The sequence below is a fragment of the Podarcis muralis genome, chromosome 3 (genome assembly GCF_964188315.1).
Source record: "Podarcis muralis chromosome 3, rPodMur119.hap1.1, whole genome shotgun sequence".
Classification (NCBI taxonomy): domain Eukaryota; kingdom Metazoa; phylum Chordata; class Lepidosauria; order Squamata; family Lacertidae; genus Podarcis; species Podarcis muralis.
Genome location: NC_135657.1, coordinates 65,410,173 through 65,415,710, shown reverse-complemented (window position 1 = coordinate 65,415,710; position 5,538 = coordinate 65,410,173).

Sequence of the window (5,538 nt, the reverse complement as noted above, 5' to 3'; positions counted from 1 at the left end):
CTTCTGGTTTGTTTTGGTGTGCCCGCTGGAAGTGAAAGGTCTGACTGTGAGGTAGAAGTTCAGAGCAGCCCAGATGGAGAAACTTCCTGCACTTTCTGGTCTGTGTGTGCTTGTGCACACACACAGTACTAACCTATTCTACAACTTTTGAGTGTGCAATGTGGTCTCTCAGTTTCTGCATAACTTGATTGTACCCCATGTTTGGGGACATCATGCTACTGAAAACTTCTACAGTTGAATGTCCAAACCTAAGAGTGACTTTGGAAGGCTGAGCCAGACACAATGTTCTGCACATGACTGGTCCCTGTATGCTTAGCTTTTGTTGGTTAAATAGCAGTTGCAGGGGAGCTGATCCAGAATGGGGGCTGCAGGATGGAGAGGGCATCAAGCCGGTTAATCCTGCTACAGTGCTGACTGTGCCCCATGCTTCCCCAATGACTTCTACTTACCCCCAGGACACAAGCTACCACAAGCTACCTGTTAGTTTTCCTCCAGGGAGAAATCAACTCCCCTTCATGCTCTGCCCCCATGGCTGCTATTTAATTAATGAAAACCAAGCACATGAGGTACAACCACACACGTAACATCTAGGCTGGCCTTATATTGGTTCAAAGTGTTTGGTGATACATGATAAATAAGAAAGATAGAAAACTGCAGCTATTGTCCCCAGTCCTCAGTGGTTTTAGTTTCCAAAAGGGGAACCTAGGATAAAACAAAAAAAGATGGCTAGCAGTTAGGAATGGCCTTTCTCATTTTCCCTGTCTTAGGTTTTTTACATACATTTCCACATCAGTTTGCATTTTTTTTAAAGTCCTCATGAAAATCCATCAGTGCAAATTTCTCCTACTATACACATTTTTTAATAGATTTCTGGAAAGCTGTTTCCCCTAGTATGATGCATTTTCGTACGTTATTTTCATTAATCCATGCATTTTTGTGCACAATATTTGGTTGGAGAACTGCATTGCAAAGTGTGAATTTTGATTGACGGCTGTGTCTTGGTTTCAGCTATTTCAGAAAGTGAGGCTTGTCTTTAAATGCAAACTTTAAATCCAATTTCTCTCTGCCTCCCAACTCCCAATCCCTACTTGAAATATTCACATTTTATATTAGCACGTGAACAAGCAGATTAAAAGATATTGTCTGTGTTGCAGTTCTAAGGACCCTCCTTAGAGGGTCCTTGCTGTCTCCTTGGCAATTTGCAAAGACACGGAAAACAAAAATGGTTACCCCATTGGCCCCAACATGAACAATCCACAACAAAGTGAGCACACAGTTCCTGTCCTAGATTGGCACTCTGCTGCTTAGCTCAGTTAATAAATTATCTGGGAGGGCCAAGAACATCAGTTCTGCACTTCTCCTAGATGGCCTTCACATAACAGAACAGGGTTTTTAAAAGTAAAACTAGGCACTATATTTTGTGTTTATCTCACACAGTATTTCATTGATTCCATCTCTTGCATTTTACTTGGAATACAGCAATACAGTTTAAGCTATAACTTCAGATATACACTTCTGAACTATGGCTCAGATTCTGCCCCATTCAAAGGTACTCAGGCTGAAGCCTGTACAGTGGTACCTCGGGTTAAGAACTTAATTCGTTCTGGAGGTCCGTTCTTAACCTGAAACTGTTCTTAACCTGCGGTACCACTTTAGCTAATGGGGCCTGCTGCCGCGCCACCGGAGAACGATTTCTGTTCTCATCCTGAAGCAAAGTTCTTAACCTGAGGTACTATTTCTGGGTTAGCGGAGTCTGTAACCTGAAGCGTCTGTAACCCAAGGTACCACTGTAGACCAGAGTTGGGGAACCTGTGGCCCTGCTGATGTCACTTAATTTCAGTTCCCATCAGCCCCAGCCAGCATGGCCAGTGGGCAAGAGCTGTGGTCCAATATCTAGAGGATATTGCCTGAACTGAAAGTGAGCGTATGTCAGCAGAGAATGAAGTGTGTGCATGTCAGCTAGAAAATGCTAGTGAAAAGCTTTGCTTGCATGCTAGGGCTGGATAGGACTTGTACTGTAATAAGATGCTGAATTAACAAAGCAGGAATGAGTTGAGCCCTTTCAAATAAAACCTGCTTTTCCTACAGCTTGTGCCCATGTTGCTGTCAGGGAGCAAAGCAATGGGGTTCGCATGGGAATGACAATCTAGTAGCTCAAAGGGACATAAGTGTTATTCCAGTGTAGTGCTATGTCATTATTACAGAACTGGTTTGGCTGTAGTGATGTGCTGCGTAGGAAAAAATGGTCAAAACTATATATTTTTTCTGTACAGCACTATCGTAACAAAAGAGAAAGGGATAAAATCCAGAAATGTTATAAACCTTTTAGATCCTGTTTAAACCATGTAATGTTTTGCAAATAATTTACTTCAAATGATAAGCTTAAGAACAGCTGTATTAATACACTGAGAAAAAATTCAGCATCATGATGCTTTTAAAAATAGATGCAAAATATTCCCTTTACCTAGCTTCTTTTAAGAAGGAGGGGCAAAGAAATTACAAGGCTCTCGAGCAAATCAGATGCAAATATATTTATTGGATTAAGCCACAAACACTGATCTGCACAGATAAAATACTGTGGCCAGTAATAACGAAGGAAAAACATATTTGGCTACTCCTTTAAGTGCCACTTTGTCTTCCTTCAGGACCTGGTAAACCTGCAAGAATGAGTCACATTAGTAAATCACTATTCAACCACAATGTGCTTTTCTAAGAGAATGAGGATTACGACAGTCAGTGCCTGCTGCCCACTGACAATCATGGGAACCGACCTCAGTAATAAATCCAGGCATTATCTGGCTCAATACTGACCAGTTCTCACGCCACAACAACTCTTTTGATGTGACCGTCAAAAGCCAAGGATGCCCAAAAGCAGTAGCAGAAACCCCACACACATAGAAATAGAAATAATTTAGCAGAAATATGTAAAGCTTGCTTCCCAGGCAGTCTTTCTGTGGACCATTCTGCTCTGTGCCAAAGACTTCACAGATGTAAAGAGAATGAAAATGTTGCCGTATTTGTGCACATAATATTTACTAATACTGAGTATGATCCAACCAGAAGTTAAGCACTGTTATGTCTCATTGATTCTAGGAGGAGAGATTTAAACCTAAGTGGGGGAAAACCGAAAAACACACAATGGGACTTACGAAACTTAATGCCAGCTGGATCTTGCCCAATGTTTGCCCATAATATACAGACTACAGTATTATTGATTTTCAGCTCCACCTTTCATGTGTACACACAGCCAGAGAAAAAGCTTAGCACATGAAGCAATCCTTATCCTTGATACAGGGCTGTAGCATAGCTACCACGCTGAGAACCCATATTCCGTGCCAGATGTTGTGGAAACATGGGAGATAGTGGCTTCCTAGAAGCTCAGGAGGCAAATTCTTGCCAGCTAGCCTTTTGCATAGGCACTCTCCTGTATGACATGTGTTTTATATACAACAGTGCCCTCACACAATGGGGAAATAGCAAGGTTACACGTGCAAGTCATGCCAGTGCACCTATTGGAGTTGCCCCCAGCAGACAGTGGCGTAGCGTGGGTTGTCAGCACCCGGGGCAAGGCAATTAATTTGCGCCCCCTAACCCGTGGATTTGCGCCCCCTAACCTGTGGATTTGCCCTAACCCCAGATGTTGCGCCCAGTGCGGCCGGCCCCCCCCTGCACCCCCCACGCTACGCCACTGCCAGCAGATGTGCATTCAATACCACTGCAGAAAGAGGCCATTGCATGTAGCCATTGTTCCTTCATAGACCAAGAGGGGACAGGTTATATGGGGCAAACACAGAAGCCCCTTTTCACAGTAGTGTGGGCGAGGGCCCCCTAAGACGCTGAATTAACACGAGAGTGTTCATTGCAAACAGCCTACAGATCTAAGTGGACATATTAGCTATACAGAACATTTTGTTTTCTTCTTGCATTGATGAATTGATTTCCCTGAGGCATCCCAAAGCGATTTACAATATATGAGATGTGTAAAACAGTTACCTCATATTTTCCCTGCAGGTGGCTACAAGCTATTAGAACTCCAAACTGTTTCAGTGGGAGCTGGAGGAAAACATTTTTTGATTCAGAATTCTGTTAACAAAGCAACAACACAGAAGTCTTGAGTTTCTGCAAGGGATGGATGAACCTTCAGTTTCTCATTTTTTTACAGTCTTAAGTTCAATTTTCCCACTTGTTTTTAAAAGATGTGTACAAATTTTCTGGCAATTTCCCCTCAATACATGCATTTTTGTACAAAGTTGTTGAATATTTTTGCAATTTTTGCACATTATTTTCATTAACATGAATACTTTTGCCTAACATATGTATTTCTTTGGTTAGAGAACAGCATCTCAACATTTGAACAAGTGTGAAATTTCCGCCTGTGCTCAAAAAAGCATGAGTCCGAGCCACTTTCTAATGCTTCAGATCATTTTAATTGGGGATCTTCATGTAACGCACGGACCACACAATGGAGCTACGAGTCCTGCCTTCTATTATTTATAAAAAGGATGGTTTCGTTTAAAAGTAGAGTCTTGTTGTCAGCTAGGAGGAAGGCACCTCAGGACCACTTCATTCAACCAAAAGCATTCCTGGTACGGAAGAATTATTAACCAAAAGCGTGCACACACATGACGCGTGGGAATCTCACAATTTCCTACAAAGAAATAGCTTGGACAGCTGCTTTTTCGTTTGTGCATTAAGTACTACTGTAAGTCGCATCATTACATTTAAAACAAATACAGAAATTTCTTTTAGGCCCAAATGAAAGTTTGGTCATGGGACTAGCATGCCCCCTTGTGGGATACTTCTGTATTTATTCTAAGCAACAGTAGACCAAATGGCTTTTGGAATGCTGCAAAATATTTTGAAGAATGGGAAAGAAGCTTCTCTTCCCAAGGCCTGGGGAACCACTAACAGTCAGAGTAGACAGTATTTATTATTATTATTATTAGTAGTAGTAGTAGTAGTAGTAGTAGTAGTAGTATCATTACTACGACATTTGCATCCTACCCTTTCTTTAAAGAGCTCAGGTCAGGAAATATAACAAGCAAATAGAAAGAGAACCTACCCAAGTGACTCTGATACTAAACCCCACATTGACACTAAGTACATAAAAGAATGTACCCACCCCTCTTCCCCCTCTTTTTCTTCCCAACTTTTTACTGCATGTAACACCAATGTCTCAGAACAAATGCAACTGATCTGTAGAAATCACAACCTGAAAAAGAGATAATGCTTGTACTTTTGTAAAACTATGAAAATCTTTAATAAAAATTATTTTTTTAAAAAACATAATAATTACAACTACTACTGGTAAAAACATAGACGTTGTTGAGGCTTTGGAGTACTGCATTTCTGTTACCACGTAGAAATAGGGATGCAAGCGCCGAAGCTGAATAGTACTTTGATTAAGTGGAAAGTTCATCCGCAGATTGAATGCAAAAAAATTGCAAATATACGGAGTGAAAAAGAACATTTGCTTCCGTCTCGGATCCTCGTTAAACAACATGACATCGAAACTACCGTAACTACAATAAAAGCGAC